The sequence below is a fragment of the Oncorhynchus mykiss genome, chromosome 4 (assembly GCF_057628025.1).
Source record: "Oncorhynchus mykiss isolate SJ-2025 chromosome 4, ASM5762802v1, whole genome shotgun sequence".
NCBI classification, from domain to species: Eukaryota; Metazoa; Chordata; class Actinopteri; order Salmoniformes; family Salmonidae; genus Oncorhynchus; species Oncorhynchus mykiss.
This window is the reverse complement of record NC_143025.1, coordinates 79,882,803-79,901,500: the sequence shown is the minus strand read 5'-3', so window position 1 is coordinate 79,901,500 and position 18,698 is coordinate 79,882,803. Positions and strand designations below refer to the sequence as shown.

General features: G+C 42.6%; 1 long non-coding RNA gene across 1 annotated transcript; it reads right to left on the bottom strand.

Annotated features, from left to right (window-relative positions):
* Positions 1-533: 533 nt before the first annotated feature.
* On the bottom strand, positions 534-17,334 carry LOC149984151 (uncharacterized). Its single transcript, XR_016495629.1, has 3 exons — positions 17,255-17,334; positions 8,804-9,019; positions 534-1,732 (listed from the first exon to the last, which is right to left on the bottom strand). It is a non-coding gene; the product is annotated as an uncharacterized LOC149984151 (long non-coding RNA).
* Between the last annotated feature and the right edge of the window lie 1,364 nt (positions 17,335-18,698).

Here is an 18,698-nt window from a genome sequence, read left to right as displayed (position 1 = left end):
TTTGCTTTCACAGTAAAGCCTTTTTGAAATCTGACACAGCGGCTGGATTAAGAAGACGTTCATCTTTTAAATGATGTAAGATACATGTATCTACAAAAAATACAGGAATGGCTATGGGGAGGTGTTGCTGTATATGTTCAGAGCCATATTCCTTTAAAGCTTAGAGAGGATCTCATGTCAAATGGTGTTTAAATATTTTGGTTGCAAGTTCACCTGCCCCATCTTTCGAGGTGCGGCTATAGGCTATATTAACGGAGAGATCTATTTTCTGGGTGATCTGAACATTGACTGGTTAGCAACTAGCTGTCCTGTCAAGTGGAAGCGTCCAATTGTGACTAATGCCTGTAATGTGACCCAGGTTATTGCCAGCACTATTTTCTATATCTTTAACCAAAGCCTAAAAGAATGTGTGTGTCCACAGGCGTGGAAGGAAGCTAAAGTAATTCCACTGCCTAAAAATAGTAACACACCCTTTGCTGGCTCTAACAGCCCCCCAATCAGTTTGCTGCCTGTTCTTAGAAAAATCAAATCAATCAAATCAAACGTTATTTATTAGGCACATGCATTGAATACTACAGGTGTAGACCTTTCAGGGAAATGCTTACTTACGAGCCCCTTACCAACAATGCTGTATAAGTAAGAATAAGAAATAAAAGTAACAAGTAATTAAAGAGCAGCAGTAAAACAACAATAGGGAAGCTATGCACAGGGGGTACCGGTACAGTATCAATGTGCGGGGGCACCGGTTAGTTGAGGTAATATGTACATGTAGGTAGAGTTATTAATGTGACTATACACAAATGATAACAACAGAGAGTAGCAGCAGTGTAAAAGAGAGGGGGGGCAATGCAAATAGTCTGGGAAGCCATTTGAGTAAATGTTCAGGAATCTTATGGCTTGGGGGTAGAAGCTGTTTAGAAGCCTAGACTTGGAGCTCTGGTACCGCTTGCCAAGCAGTAGCAGAGTGAACAGTCTATGACTAGGGTGGTTGGTGTCCTTAACGATTTTTAGGGCCTTCTTCTGACACTGTTTGATGTAGAGGTCCTGGATGGCAGGAAGCTTGGCCCCAGTGATGTACTGGGCCGTACGCACCACCCTTTGTAGTGCCTTGCAGTAAGAGGCAGAGCAGTTGCCATACAAGGCAGTGATGCAACCAGTCATGATGCTCTCGATGGTGCAGCTGTAGAACCTTTTGAGGATCTGAGGACCCATGCCAAATCTTTTCAGTTTCCTGGGGGGAATAGGTTTTGTCGTGCCATCTTCACAACTGTCTTGGTATGCTTGGAACATGTTAATTTGTTGGTGATAAAATCTAATCAAATTTATTTATATAGCCCTTCTTACATCAGCTGATATATCAAAGTGCTGTACAGAATCCCAGCCTAAAGCCCCAAACAGCAAACAATGCAGGTGTAGAAGCACGGTGGCTAGGAATAACTCCCTAGAAAGGCCAAAACCTAGGAAGAAACCTAGAGAGGAACCATGCTATGAGGGGTGGCCAGTCCTCTTCTGGCTGTGCCGGGTGGAGATTATAACAGAACATGGCCAAGATGTTCAAATGTTCATAAATGACCAGCATGGTCAAATAATAGTAATCACAGTGAACAGGTCAGGGTTCCATAGCCGCAGGCAGAACAGTTGAAACTGGAGCAGCAGCACGGCCAGGTGGACTGGGGACAACAAGGAGTCATCATGCCAGGTAGTCCTGAGGCATGGTCCTACGGCTCAGGTCCTCCGAGAGAGAGAAAGAAAGAAAGAGAGAATTAGAGAGAGAGCATACTTAAATTCACACAGGACACTGGATAAGACAAGAGAAATACTCCAGATATAACAGACTGACCCTAGCCCTCACGACACATAAACTACTGGAGCATAAATACTGGAGGCTGAGACAGGAGGGGTCAGGACACACTGTGGCCCCATCTGATGATACCCCCGGACAGGGCCAAACAGGCAGGATATAACCCCACACACTTTGCCAAAGCACAGCCCCCGCACCACTAGAGGGATATCTTCAACCACCAACCAACCATCCTGAGACAAGGCCGAGTATAGCCCACAAAGATCTCTGCCACGGCACAACCCAATGGGGGGAGGGGGAGGCGCCCACCCAGACAGGAAGACCACATCAGTGACTCAACCCACTCAAGTGACGCACCCCTCCTAGGGACGGCATGGAAGAGCACCAGTAAGCCAGTGACTCAGCCCGTGTGATAGGGTTAGAGGCACAGAATCCCAGTGGAGAGAGGGGAACCGGCCAGGCAGAGACAGCAAGGGCGGTTTGTTGCTCCAGTCCCCTTTCCGTTCACCTTCACACTCCTGGGCCAGACTACACTCGATGATAGGACCGACTGAAGAGATGAGTCTTCATTAAAGACTTAACGGTTGAGTCCGAGTCTGCGTCTCTCACATGGGTAGGCAGACCATAAAAATGGAGCTCTATAGGAGAAAGCCCTGCCTCCAGCTGTTTGCTTAGAAATTATAGGGACAATTAGGAGGCCTGCGTCTTGTGACTGTAGCGTATGTGTAGGTATGTACGGCAGGACCAAATTGTAAAGATAGGTAGGAGCAAGCCAATGTAATGCTTCGTACGTTAGCAGTAAAACCTTGAAATCAGCCCTTGCCTTGACAGGAAGCCAACGTAGGGAGGCTAGCACTGGAGTAATATGATCACATTTTTTGGTTCTAGTCAGGACTCTAGCAGCCATATTTAGCACTAATTTAAGATTATTTAGTGATTTTTACGGGTAACCGGAAAGTAGAGCATTGCAGTAGTCTAACCTTGAAGAAACAAAAGCATGGATTGATTTTTCTGCATCATTTTTGGACAGAAAATGTCTGATTTTCGCAATATTACGTAAATGGAAAAAAGCTGTCCTTGAAACAGTCTTGATATGTTTGTCAAAAGAGAGATCAGGATCCAGAGTAACGCCGAGGTCCTTCACAGTTTTATTTGAGACTGTACAACCATCAAGATTGATTGTCAGATTCAACAGAAGATCTCTTTGTTTCTTCGGACCTAGAACAAGCATCTCTGTATTGTCCAAGTTTAAAAGTAGAAAGCTTGCAGCCATCCACTTCCTTATGTCTGAAACACAGGCTTTTGCGAGGGCAATTTTGGGGCTTCATCATGTTTCATTGAAATGTACAGCTGTGTCATCCGCATAGCAGTGAATGTTAACCTCTCTAGGGTATGTTGGACGCTAGCTGAAGATTAACTTACTGTGAATCCAACCACGGTGTCAGATTTCAAAAATGCTTTACGGTGAAAGCATACCTTACAATATTTGAGAACATAGCCCAGCAGACAAATCATTACAAACAGTAACCAGTCAAGTAGAAGAGTTACACAAGTCAGAACTAGAGATAAAAATGAATCACTTACATTTGATGATCTTCATATGTTTGCACTAAGAAGACATTCATTTACTCAATAAATGTTCCTTTTGTTCGATGGAAGGCATAGGAACTGCAATTTGAGTCCTAAATCAATGGATACTGTAATGGCATTAAATAGAAAACTACAACAACAAAACATTTCCTACTTCCTGAATGAATTTTTCTCAGGTTTTTGCCTGCCAAATCAGTTCTGTTATCTTCTTATGGCTGGGCGGCAGTATTGAGTAGCTTGGATTAATAAGTTGCCCAAAGTAAACTGCCTGCTCCTCAGTCTCAGTTGCTAATATATGCATAGTATTATTAGTATTGGATAGAGAACACCCTAAAGTTTCTAAAACTGTTTGAATGATGTCTGTGAGTATAACAGAACTCATATGGCAGGAAAAATACTGAGGAGAAATCAAAACAGGAAGTGAGAAATCTAAGCTTGGTATGTATTCACCACAGTTCCCAATGAAATCCCCTTGAGATATTAATGTTGTTGCAGAATCTATCAGGTGACTGGCAGTCAGCCATTTTCTGATCATGCGCATTCCTCATGGTACCACTTGCGTTCCATTGCTCATCAAGACACAAAGGAATACTCCGGTTGGAACTTTATTGAAGCTATATGTTAAAAACATGCTAACGATTGATTCTGTACTTAGTTTGAAATGTTTCTTTGACCTGTAATATAACTTTTTGAAGTTTTTGTCCGACGTAACGCTGACCAGAATGAGCGTTTGGATATGTATACCAAACACGCTAACAAAAGAAGGTATTTGGACATAAATAACGGACATTATTTAACAAAACAAATATTTATTGTGGACCTGGGATTCCTGGAGTGCTTTCTGATGTAGATCCTCAAAGGTAAGGGAATATTTATCATGTAATTTCTTGTTTATGTTGACGCCAACATTGCGGCTATTGTGACTTATTCTTCTGAGTACCGTCTCAGATTATTGCATGGTTTGCTTATTCCGTAAAGTTTTTTTGAAATCAGACACAGCGGTTGCATTAAGGTGAGGTATATCTATAATGTATAACTTGTATTATCATCTACATTTATAATGAGTGTTTCTGTTGAATGATGTGGCTATGCAAAATCACTGGATGTTTTTGGAACTAGTGAATGTAACGCACTAATGTAAGCTCATAGTTTGATAAATATGAACTTAATCAAACAAAACATACATGTATTGTGTAACATGAAGTCCTATGAGTGTCATCTGATGAAGATCATCAAAGGTTAGTGATTAATTTTGTCTCTATTTGTGCCTTTTGAAACTCCTCTCTTTGGCTGGTAAAAAACGTCTGTGTTTTTCTGTGGCTTGATGGTGACCTAACAATCGTTTGTGGTGCTTTTGCTGTTAAGCCTATTTGAAATCGGACACTGTGGTGGGATTAACAACAAGATTACCATTAAAACGGTATAAGATACATGTATGTTTGAGGAATTTTATTCATGAGATATCTGTTGTTTTGAATTTGGCGCCCTGCACTTTCACTGGCTGTTGTCATATCATCCCATTAACGGGATTGCAGCCATAAGAAGATATTATACTCACAGACATTAATTTAACAGTTTTGGAAACTTTAGAGTGTTTTCTATCCAAATCTACTAATTATATGCATATCCTATCTTCTGGGCCTGAGTAGAAGGCAGTTTAATTTGGGATTGTTTTTCATCCAAAATTCCAAATGCTGCCCCCTACCCTAGAGAAGTTAACATTATGTTTATCGAATTACATCCACAAGAGGTAAAATATATAGTGAACACAATAGTGGTCCTAAAATGGAACCTTGAGGAACATCAACATTTACAGTTGATTTGTCAGAGGACAAACCATTCACAGAGACAAACTGATATCTTTCCAACAGATAAGATCTAAACCAGGCCAGAACTTGTTCGTGTAGACCAATTTGGGTTTCCAATCTCTCTAAAAGAATGTGGTGATCGATGGTATCAAAAGCAGCACTAAGGTCTAGGAGCACGAGTACAGATGCAGAGCCTCGGTCTGACGCCATTAAAAGGTAATTTACCACCTTCACAAGTGCAGTCTCAGTGCTACAATGGGGTCTAAAACCAGACTGAAGTATTTCGTATACATTGTTTGTCTTCAGGACGGCAGTGAGTTGCTGCGCAACAGCTTTTTCTAACATTTTTGAGAGGAATGGATACAGGCTGATAGTTTTTCATATTTTCTGGGTCAAGGTTTGGCTTTTTCAAGAGAGGCTTTATTACTGCCACTTTTAGTGAGTTTGAGCCATTTATTATGTTCAACATAGGACGGCCCAAACACAGAAGCACCTCTTTCAGTAGTTTAGTTGGAATAGGGTCCAGTATGTATCTTGAAGGTTTAGAGGCCATGATTATTTTCATCATTGTGTCAAGTGATATAGTACTAAAACACTTGAGTGTCTCCCTTGATCCTAGGTCCTGGCAGAGTTGTGCAGACTCAGGACAGCTGAGCTTTGAAGGAATACGCAGATTTAAAGAGCAGTCTGTAATTTGCTTTCTAATGATCATGATCTTTTCCTCAAAGAAGTTCATAAATGTATTACTGCTGAAGTGAAAGCCATCCTCTCTTGGGGAATGCTGCTTTTTAGTTAGCTTTGCGACAGTATCAAAAATAAATTTAGGATTGTTCTTATTTTCCTCAATTAATTTGGAAAAATAGGATGATCGAGCAGCAGTGAGGGCTCTTCGATACTGCACGATACTGTCTTTCCAAGCTAGTGGGTAGACTCCCAGTTTGGTGTGGCGCCATTTCTGTTCCAATCTTCTGGAAGCTTGCATCAGAGCTCGGATATTTTCTGTATACCAGGGAGCTAGTTTCTTATGACAAATGTTTTAAGTTTTTAGGGGTGCAACTGCATCTAGGGTATTGCGCAAGGTTAAATTGAGTTCCTCAATTAGGCGGTTAACTTCTCTAGGGGACGTGAGACGGTAGCGTCCCACCTGACCAACATCCAGTGAAATTGCAGAGCGGCAAATTTATAAACAGATATACACATAATACATGCAGGTGTTATACATCGGTTTAAAGATTAACTTCTTGTTAATCCAGCCGCCGTGTCAGATTTCAAAAAGGCTTTATGGCGAAAGCAAACCATGCGATTATTTGAAGACAGTGCCTAGCAGACAAATCATTACAAACAGTACCAGCCAAGTAGTAGTAGTCACAAAAGTCAGAAAAAAAGGAAAACAAGAAAGGCTTGCTCTCGGTCGTGTGCAAGAAAAACCTCTGAGACACTATAGGGTCCACTCATTCAGAGTGGTCTTACTCCCTAATTTTTCAGAATACAAGCCTGGAACCATTTCTAAAGACTGTTGACATCTAGTGGAAGGGATAGGAAGTGCAATTTCAGTCCTTAGTCATGGATACTGTAATGGCTTTCAAAAGAAAACTACAAACATAAAAAAATCCCACTTCCTGGACGGATTTTTCTTAGGTTTTCACCCTGCCATATCAGTTCTGTTAAACTCACAGACATTATTTTAACAGTTTATGGCTGTGGGAGTGAGAAGGTCCACTGAGTCGATGATGGCTCCAAAAGCCTTTTGGAGAGGGTCTGTGGACTTTCCATGTGAATGCACAGAGGGATATGGTCACTAGTGTAACCAGGAGGTGAGGCCTCATTTAACACAGTAAATTCATCAGGCTTAAGCCATGTTTCAGTCAGGCCATTCACATCAAGATTATGATCAGTGACTAGTTCATTGACTATAACTGCCTTGGAAGTGAGGGATCTAACATTAAGTAGCCCTATTTTGAGATGTGAGGTAATCACGATCTCTTTCAATAATGGCAGGAATGGAGGAGGTCTTTATTCTAGTGAGATTGCTAAGGCGAACACCGCCATGTTGAGTTTTGTCTAACCTAAGTCGAGGCACAAACACGGTCTCAATGGGAATAGCTGAGCTGACTACACTGACTGTGCTAGTGGCAGACTCCACTAAGCTGGCAGTCTGGCAAACAGCCTGCTGCTTGGTCTGCACCCTATTTCATTGTGGAGCTAGGGGAGTTAGAGCCCTGTCTATGTTCGTAGATAAGATGAGAGCACACCTCCAGCTAGGATGGAGTCCGTCACTCCTCAACAGGCCAGGCTTGGTCCTGTTTGTGGGTGAGTCCCAGAAAGAGGGCCTATTATCTACAAATTCTATCTTTTGGGAGGGCAGAAAACAGTTATCAACCAGCGATTGAGTTGTGAGACTGCTGTAGAGCTCATCACTCCCCGTATCTGGGAGGGGTCCAGAGACAATTACTCGATGCCGACACATCTTTCTAGCTGATTTACACGCTGAAGCTCTGTTGCACTTGGTGACCTCTGACTGTTTCATCCTAACATCGTTGGTGCCGACGTGGATAACAATATCCCTATACTCTCTACACTCGCCAGTTTTAGCTTTAGCCAGCACCATCTTCAGATTAGCCTTAACGTCGGTAGCCCTGCCCCCTGGTAAACAGTGTATGATCGCTGAATGATTCATTTAAAGTCTAATACTGCGGGTAATGGAGTCGCCAATGACTAGGGTTTTCAATTTGTCAGAGCTAATGGTGGGAGGCTTCGGCTTCTCAGACCCCGTAACGGGAGGAGTAGAGACCAGAGAAGGCTCGGCCTCAGACTCCGACGCGCCGCTTAATGGGGAGAACCGGTTGAAAGTTTCTGTCGGCTGGTTGAGCATTCCTACAGCATTTCCCTCCAGAAGCCATGAGAAAGTTGTCCGGCTGCGGGGACAGTGCGAGGGGATTTATACTACTATCTGTACTTACTGGTGGCACAGACGCTGTTTCATCCTTTCCTACACTGAAATTACCCTTGCCCAACGATTGCGTCTGAAGCTGGGCTTGCAGCACAGCTATCCTCGCCCTAAGGTGATCGTTCTCCTGTATATTATGAGTACAGCGACTGCAATTAGAAGTCATCATGTTAGTGTTACTACTTAGCTTCGGCTGGTGGAGGTCCTGACGAACCATGTCCAGATAAAGCGTCCAGAGTGAAAAAGTTTAATGAAAAAAAGTTGAGTGAGGGGAAAAACTAAAAATATAAACGGTATTAAAGCTCTCAACATGCTCCACTACAGCCCTGTCGATGAGAATAGGGGTGTGCTCGGTCCTCCTTTTCCTGTAGTCCACAATCATCTCCTTTATCTTGATCACGTTGAGGGAGAGGTTGTTGTCCTGGCACGACATGGCCAGGTCTCTGACCTCCTCCCTATAGGCTGTCTTGTCGTTGTTGGTGATCAGGCCTAACACTGTGTGTCATCTGCAAACTTAATGATGGTGTTGGAGTCGTACCTGGCCGTGCAGTCATGAGAGAACAGGGAGTACGGGGGGAGGGCGGGGGGTGGACTGAGCACGCACCCCTGAGGGGCCCCTGTGTTGAGGATCAGCGTGGCAGATGTGTTGTTACCTACCCTTACCACCTGGAGGCGGTCCGTCAGGAAGTCAGGACCCAGCTGCAGAGGGAGGAGTTTTTTCCCAGGGTCATTAGCTTAGTGATGAGCATTGAGGGCACTGTGGTGTTGAATGCGGAGCTGTAGTCGATGAATAGCATTCTCAGATAGGTGTTCCTTTTGTCCAGATGGGAAAGGGCAGTGTGGAGTGCAATAGAGATTGCATCATCTGTGGATCTGTTAGGGCAGTATGCAAATTGGAGTGGGTCTAGGATTTCTGGGATAATGGTACTGATGTGAGCCATGACCAGTCTTTCAAATCACTTCATGGCTACAAACGCTACGGGTCGGTAATCATTTAGGCAGGTTAACTTAGTGCTATTGGGCACAGGGAGAGGATTGATGGAGAGGATAGTGTTTTACCAAATACAATGCTATTTGTCAGAGAACAAGCTACTGACTTTAAGCATGCATATAGAGAAGGGCACTCAACTTGTACTGCACTGACTCAGAAATTGATAATAAGATACATTGTTAGATTTCAGTGCAGCCTTTGATGTTACTGATCATTAATTGTTATGGCTACACATCACATTTATTCAATGGAAGTTTATCTTACATCAGATACTGTATGTACAGTGTGTGGTGTCCATCAGGGCTATTGCCTTGGGCTGTTACTCTTCTCTATTTTTACAAATGATTTGCCACTGGTCTTACTTGAAGCTAGAATGATTATGTATGAGGATGACTCCACACTCTACAACTCAGCACCCAAAGCCAGTGAGCTCACTGAAATTCTAAATAAGGATTTACAGTCGGTATCAGAATGGGTGATTAATAATTAACTGGTCTTAAACACATCTAAAATGAAAAACATTGTATTGGTTCAAAAACATTCTCTAAGACTTAAACCTTAACTTGAGTTGTACATAAAGGAAGTTAAACTACTGGGTATAACATTGGATGGTCATTTATCATGGGCAAGTCATATTGACAAAGTTGTTGTGAAGATGGGTAGGGGTCATCTGTTACATCTGCACACAAACATCAACTGTACTAGTTGTTCAGGCTCTGGTCTTGTTCCATCTTGTCTACTGTCCAGTAATATGGTCAAGTGCAGCAAGGAAAGACCTAGCAAAGCTGCAGCTGGCTCAAAACAGAGCAGCCCGGCTTGCCCTTAACTGCACATACAGAACTAACATCAACAACATGCATGCCAGTCTTTCCTGGTTGAGGGCTGTGATAGAAAAATTACATATTTACCTGATTTGTTGGTGATTAGTTGGATATTTAACAATATTTAACAATTATTTATTTACTGTAGTAAGACATATCTTTCATTCATTCTGAGTGAACTGAGATGAGTTTTTTGAAGCTGAGGCTGGCAGCTGATTAAGTGATGGCTAGGAAAAAACTTACAGCTGGCATTCCATAGATAAGATATGGTGAGTGTCCCCGAGATAGAGATAGCCTGGAGGAACAGAACAAAGGCCTCAGTATTCCTAATTATCCTGGCATCTGGGAGACAGCACCAGAGACAGATTACCAGATGATGAACCCAAAGTGGTTTATGGTGCCCCCCCAATCTATATGCGAGGGGTGAAACAATCATGACTAAGCATTCTGGGTATCAGCTATATAAACTGTGCATTGTCTGTAAAGAGTAGGCTGCTCAGCTCAGCAGTCAAGACTGTTGGGCTGACTGGTTTCATTATTGCAACAATTAATCAATATTAAATAAAGATGATTGTTTGACGAAACGACCAAGTCTCTCTCAGTACTGAATTTCCACAACAAGGGTTGATGACAGATTAACTGCTTGTCTTCTAGTTTTAATGATAAATATTACAGTGACAAAAATTCCATATTGTTTGCATAATCAAATAAAATTCAGCTGACACCCATATAGTTCAGGTCACCCCAAAAATAGATCTCTCTGTTAACATACATACATTATCACTTGGGCCTTCTGAGTGACGCAGTGGTCTAAGACTCTGCATCTCAGTGCAAAAGGCATCACTGCAGTACCTGGTTCAAATCCAGTGCTGCATCAAATCTGGATGTGGTTGGGAGTCCAATAGGGCGGTGTATAATTGACCTGGGGTAGGCCGTAAATAAGAAGTTGTTCTTTTAACTGACATGCCTAGTTAAATAAAGGTTAAAAAAAAAATAATAATCAAGCATTACACACATAATATCCAAATACTGACTGTTAGCTCAAGACATGCCACCAGGGGTCTTTTCACAGTCCCCAAGTGGAACTCCCTTGGCAGTTATTATAATGTATATATTTCTGTTTCTATTGTTGTTGTTTTTATTACCATTTTAATTATTTTATTTAACTTAGTCCTGCATGTTGGAGCTTGGAGCCTAAGATTTTCACTCTACCCTGCAATTACAACTGCAGCCCTGTACATGTGACTATTAAACACTGACCTTTAAAAAACAGATGACAGATGAAAAACAACTGATGGAATGGTGGGAACTGTGTGGGGACACACTCAAACACAGGCTCACTCTAACACACATTATTTTAGTTGTATTGTTTCTATAATTTTTTTGTTGCATTGTTTGAATATCGTTGAATTTGAAATGTGTGTGACTTTCTTTGTCTGTCAGTGTATCAGTGTTTTGTTACTTGTCATGTTTTGTGGTTTTTGTGGAACCCATGAAGTGTAGCTGCTGCTTCTGCAAAAGTAAATGGGGTTCCAAATAAACAAATAAAGCATCAACAAAACTCCTCTAGCTCGTTAAGTGTTCAGGTGTGTTGGCTGTACCCACTAATTGGCCACACCTGATCTTAATGAGTGCTTGTTTTCTTTGAAATGGGTCTGTTTGAATAGACTAAAATGAACAGCTTTTTATGGTGGTGCAGGGGACTCATTCCGTGGATAGAGAACAGAAGGTGCAAATCTCTGATGCTGTACACAATAAAAACAATTATGTGGTTGCATGATTAATGCCTAGGACACATTCATTTGCTTATCTATGCTTGGAGTTGAAAACATTTAACCCAAGACAGCAGTTAATTACCTTAAAATAACCTATCATTTCTGTTCTCATAACATTAATAAAACCACTCAAGAAACCTTTCAGGGAACCCTAGTGCAACCTAAAAATGTACGTTCCCAGAACAGGCAAAATGTTCACTTCCTTTCTAAAAATGTTCCATGGAAACAAATGTGCTAGCTGGGATCTCTACAGTACATCCCCCCTCTCCCTCTCTCCCTCCACCCAATTTACATCTCTCTCTCTCTCTCTACGTCCTGGTGAGAAGCGCCAGTCAGGGCCAGGCCCACAGCACCACCATAGCCCCTTGGATTCCATGCATTGCTATTCCTGTGAGGGTTCAGCAAAGTAATGCCTCTCATTTGTACCTAAGGCACGTCATAAGTGGCAGTCTTACCTTACGGAAAAAACACATGATTTCACATGTGGAAAATCACATCATTTCACATGATACATTTTACGTGAAATCATGTGGTTTTGGAACACTTCACGTGATCATATTACATTTCAAATTTTAGCAGATGTTTTTATCCAGTGCGACTGACAGGATCAATTATGGGTTAAGTGCCTTGCTTAAGGGCACTGACAGATCCTTCACCTAGTCAGCTCAGGGATTCAATTCAGTGACATTTCAGTTACTGGCCCAATGTGCTTAATAGCTAGGCTACCTGATTTTTCACATGAAGTTTCACATGGATTTTCACATCATCACATAACCTTTCACATCATCACATAACCTTTCACATCATCACATAACCTTTCACATCATCACATAACCTTTCACATCATCACATAACCTTTCACATCATCACATAACCTTTCACATCATCACATAACCTTTCAAATGTAGATTCACATTTTCACATTTTACAGGTGATGCTCTGTAAATAAAATTGAGTAGTTACGATGTCGCCAGAAAGCTCACGAAATAGTCACAGTGTTTTCAATTGACCCCCATTACATTGTATGTGTACAGTAATTATTACTCAACATATCCTCACCTGGGATTTGAACCAACAAACTCTTGGTTCACAGCATTCTGATCTTCTACCTACGCCACCTCATGTGTGTTGTTGATTGATTTCACCTGCATTCCTACACTTTGTACTTCAAAGTAAATCTAAGCTTTGTTAAAAATACAATAAAGAAAAACTATTATATTTATCATTGTGATTCAGCAATAACATTAAAAGAGATGAATATGCCCCACCAGGATTACACAATTAAACAGAAAAAACTCATTGCTGAAATAAGTCAATGAAATCAATGAGAGAACAGTTAGATTAACCGATCACTAAAATAGCAGTGCAGATGGCACTCTTTTGCTAAGTGTGGTGATGTGTTATAGGTAATGAATGTGTATGGAACTTCTGCGACTGTTACAGATGTGGCACAGCAAAAAGGTCAGCATATTCCAGATCTACAGGTTGTGAGTTAAAATCCCAGTTTGGGTCATATTGAAGTCAGGACTAAGTGATCATGTAAATGTAATCATATTGTGATTGATTATATATATATTTTTACACTATTTTAACTGAACAGCGTACCACTTACCTTAAAACCCCTATTTCATTTAATTTACTTCCCTTACAAAAAATTGTACATTCACATGTCATATGTTATCACATTAACTTTACATGTGAAGGGTTTACCCCATGATCTGGATCTTTGACTTCAAAGGGCTGTGTGGAGAAAGATAATTTTAATCATTAGACCCCAAATCTCAGAAGTGTCCGTTTAGTGGTGAATTAATACAGTGTGCCACTAATCCTCTACACACCACTCTGCTGCAGTGTGCCCCTAATCCTGGACCAACACTCTGCTGCAGTGTGCCCCTAATCATCTACCAACGCTCTGCTGCAGTGTGCCACTAATTATCTACCAACACTCTGCTGCAGTGTGCCCTAATCCTGGACCAACACTCTGCTGCAGTGTGCCACTAATTATCTACCAACACTCTGCTGCAGTGTGCCCTAATCCTGGACCAACACTCTGCTGCAGTGTGCCCCTAATCATCTACCAACACTCTGCTGCAGTGTGCCACTAATTATCTACCAACACTCTGCTGCAGTGTGCCCTAATCCTGGACCAACACTCTGCTGCAGTGTGCCCCTAATCATCTACCAATGCTCTGCTGCAGTGTGCCCCTAATCATCTACCAACACTCTGCTGCAGTGTGCCCCTAATCATCTACCAACACTCTGCTGCAGTGTGCCCCTAATCATCTACCAACACTCTGCTGCTGTGTGCCCCTAATCATCTACCAACACTCTGCTGCAGTGTGCCCCTAAACCTGGACCAACGCTCTGCTGCAGTGTGCCCCTAATCATCTACCACAACTCTGCTGCAGTGTGCCCCTAAACCTGGACCAACGCTCTGCTGCAGTGTGCCCCTAATCATCTACCACAACTCTGCTGCAGTGTGCCCCTAATCATCTACACACCACTCTGCTGCAGTGTGCCACTAATCCTCAACACACCACTCTGCTGCAGTGTGCCACCAATCCTCTACACACCACTCTGCTGCAGTGTGCCACTAATCCTCTACACACCACTCTTCTGCAGTGTGCCCCTAATCCTGGACCAACGCTCTGCCGCAGTGTGCCCCTAATCATCTACCAACGCTCTGCTGCAGTGTGCCACTAATCCTCTACACACCACTCTGCTGCAGTGCGCCCCTAATCCTGGACCAACACTCTGCTGCAGTGTGCCCCTAATCATCTACCAACGCTCTGCTGCAGTGTGCCCCTAATCATCTACCAACACTCTGCTGCAGTGTGCCCCTAATCCTCTACACACCACTCTGCGGCAGCGTGCCCCTAATCATCTACCAACACTCTGCTGCAGTGTGCCCCTAATCATCTACCAACACTCTGCTGCAGTGTGCCACTAATCCTCTACACACCACTCTGCGGCAGTGTGCCCCTAATCATCTACCAACGCTCTGCTGCAGTATGCCACTAATCCTCTACACACCACTCTGCGGCAGTGTGCCACTAATCATCTACCAACACTCTGCTGCAGTGTGCCCCTAATACTCTACCAACACTCTGCTGCAGTGTGCCCCCTAATCCTCTACCACCACTCTGCTGCAGTGTGCCCCTAATCCTCTACCACCACTCTGCTGCAGTTTGCCCCCTAATCCTCTACCACAACTCTGCTGCAGTGTGCCCCTAATCCTCTACCACCACTCTGCTGCAGTGTGCCCCTAATCCTCTACCACCACTCTGCTGCAGTGTGCCCCTAATCCTCTACCACAACTCTGCTGCAGTGTGCCCCTAATCCTCTACCACCATCTGCTGCAGTGTGCCCCCTAATCCTCTACCACTACTCTGCTGCAGTGTGCCCCCTCATCCTCTACCACAACTCTGCAAGGTGTGCCACTTAATCCTGTACCAACACTCTGCTGCTGTGTGCACCTAAACCTGACGTGCATGTCAGGGGAACAGTGGCAGATAGTGTGTGTGCTTGCGTGTGCGTGCTTGTGTGTGTGTGTGTGTGTGTAGTGAATAGCCACTTGTGAGTGTTAGTGTCACGTATGTATGTGCAAGGGTATACACACTGGTGTAGCACACGCCCCCGCAGCCCCTAAAAGCTTTGGTCAGGCCCCCCAGACAGCAGATGAACACATAAACCATTATTCTTTTAGGGGGGTATTGCAAAAAATACATATATATATATATATATATATATATATATATATTGTGGGGGGCCCCTTCAAAATTGCGCTATGCCTCTGGCTATAGTGTATACAGTCTGTAGCTGCATCACTTCAGAACCATGGACACGAGACACACACAAAGCTATAACTTGTGATTGCACAATAACATGCATTGCGTTTATATGTTTCAATATTCATTGTCCTTTGTTGGTGAATCCCTGCACTAGTGGAAGTAGTTATCAGAACCCTGCACTCTCCTCAACAACCCAGCAGGGAGTTGTAGCACCAAGCACGTGTGAGCACCACGGACCAGCAAATGCATATTAATAAGCCTGAGGAGTAGTCGTTTACTTGGGCGAGAGACCCAACTTGTATGTATTTTCAAAAAATGTCAAACAACTGCAGGTAACCAAACCCTAACTTCATAGTCGTGGCGCTTCAGGCCTGTCCTGCGGTCTAGTAAGGGTTTCTGCCCAGGGATGAGTCGTCCATGTAATATTAATGGACATAGGAGGAAAATGCAACATGTTTTATAAATGGGAAGAAGTTGTGTTATTAGTAGGGGCCAGGAGTTTTTTCCTGACCACCTGATACAACCAGGAAAAACATTTCAGCTTTAGTAAATCTTGAGGGGTTATGCTATAACTACAGATGTAGGATCTTAATTTGAGCCAGATTGCTACAGCAGAAAAATAATCCTGCAGCAAAAGACGTTTGATTTGTTATTATGTGAATTATAATTAATGGAAATTGTTGTAGGTGTTGATACATTTTTTGTTAGCGCAAATTTCAAAGTGGAAATTTCTAACTTTAGAAGCCTTTTTAACACTCAAATACACTACAAGTTTGCATTTTCTGCTATAGAGAAAAATACTCAGCAACAAGAGTGATCAAATTAAGATCTGTAGGCACCCAAGTTGTTCCTCGTAAGGTCGCAGGGTTAGGACAAAGTCATTAGACGGTTAGACTTAGGTTCAGACCTGTGTTCAAATACATGCATATATAATTATTTGTTACTTGAATACTTATTTTCTGTGTAATTGAGAATTTGTTTATAATGTGGCCAAATCAGCTACTTCTATTTGAAAGTATTTTAAATAACCCAAACTATTATATTCTATCCAAACTATTATATACTAAATATATTATTTCAAATACCCTGACCTGGGTGCACAATACAACTGACCTGGGTGCAAATGCATGGAGTATTTAATGATTTGAATTTAAAAATGTACATATGAGTGTTTTCAAATATATGCCAATACTTTCCAAGTGTATTTCCCCCAAAAATCCCATATCCAACTACTTTACATTTAAGTAATTTAGCATACACTCCGATCCAGAGCAACTAGGGTTAAGTGCCTTGCTCAAGGGTACATTGGCAGATTGTTCACCTAGTCCGCTTAGGGATTTGAACCAGCAACCTTTGGATACTGGCCAAAGGCTACAAACCGACTAGGCTCTTAACCACTAGTGAAGAGTGCTAGTATCAAAGAGTTCAACATTCAGTTTGTTCAGTAATTCAACCTGAGGGGGAGTAGGTTTCACATTTATGTTTTTACATACCAGGCAACTGAGAGACGAACTGCTAAAACGTTTTAAAAATCTATCATCCACATTGATCTACAATGCTAACTCTACACACACCTCCTCACTGGACACATACATCATAGAACCACATAGAACAGCAAAGGCATAGAAATCATGTAGGGAAACAGTGAGTGTTGTAGTAGGTTATATAATGCTTTCTGTTTCATAGACTGTATCATTCACTCCAGCTATTGCTCACTGGCCTTGCCATACCCATCTCTGGAGTGTTGTGGGTTCGCCAGGCATGCTGGTTCCAGTCTCTCAGAAACGACCAGCCTCCTGGACTTTTCACGCACGGTTTACCGAGAATAGTGCTACAAACAAACAAAATCCAGTCAGCGGCAGTCCTGTGGGAGAAAACAGCTCATTGATGAGAGGTTTAAGGAGAATGGCAATATCGTGCAAGCTAACAGGAGGGCCACAAACAGGTAAATAACGGAGCAGTTCAACAGTGTTGTGCAGAACGGTATCTCGGAACGCACAACTCCTCGGTCCTTGTCATGGATGGACTATTTCAGCAGATGGCCACACCTGGTTCCACTTTTATCAGTTTAAAACAAGAAGAAGCTGCTCCAGTGGGTATGCCATTTTTTATTAATTTAACCTTTATTAAACTAGGTAAGTCAGGTAAGAACAAATTCGTATTTACAATGACGGCCTACTAAAAGGCCTCCTGCGGGGACGGGGGACAACACTACATAAAAAGAGACATGAGACAACAACAAAGCAAGGCAGCAACACAACATAACAACAACTTAGTAGCAACACAACTTTGTTGCAGCACAAAACATGGTACAAATATTATTGGGCAAAGTCAACAGCACAAAGGTCAAGAAGGTAGAGACAACAATACATCATACAAAGCAGCCACAACTGTCAGTAAGAGTGTCCATGATTGAGTCTTTGAATGAAGATATTGAAATAAACTGTCCAGTTTAAGTATTTGTTGCAGCTAGTTCCAGTCGCTAGCTGCAGGGAACTGAAAGGACAAGCGACCCATGGATGTGTGTGCTTTGGGGACCTTTAACAGAATGTGACTGGCAAAAAAGGTGTTGTATATGGAGGATGAGGGCTGCAGTAGATATCTCCGATAGGGGGGAGTGGGGCCTAAGACCGTTTTATGAATAAGCATCAACCAGTGGGTCTTGCGACGGGTATACAGAGATTACCAGTTCACAGAGGAGAATAGAGTGCAGTGATCTGTCCTATATGGAACACTGGTGGCAAATCTGATGGCTGAATGATAAAGAACATCTAGCCACTCGAGAGCTAAAATAACACAGCCTAGATCTGAATGAATGAAATATTCTTATTAAATACTTTTTTCTTTACATAGTTGAATGTGCTGACAACAAAATCACACACATTATCAATGGAAATCAAATGTATAAACCCATGGAGGTCTGGATTTGGAGTCACACTCAAAATTCAAGTGGAAAACCACACTACAGGCTGATCCAACTTTGATGTAATGTCCTTAAAACAAGTAAAAATGAGGCTCAGTAGTGTGTGTGGCCTCCACGTGCCTGTATGACCTCCCTACAACGCCTGGGCATGCTCCTGACAGTCTGTGGTGCACCGTGGCGTTGGTGGATGGAGCAAGACATGCTGTCCCAGATGTGCTCAATTGGATTCAGGTCTGGGGAACGGGCGGGCC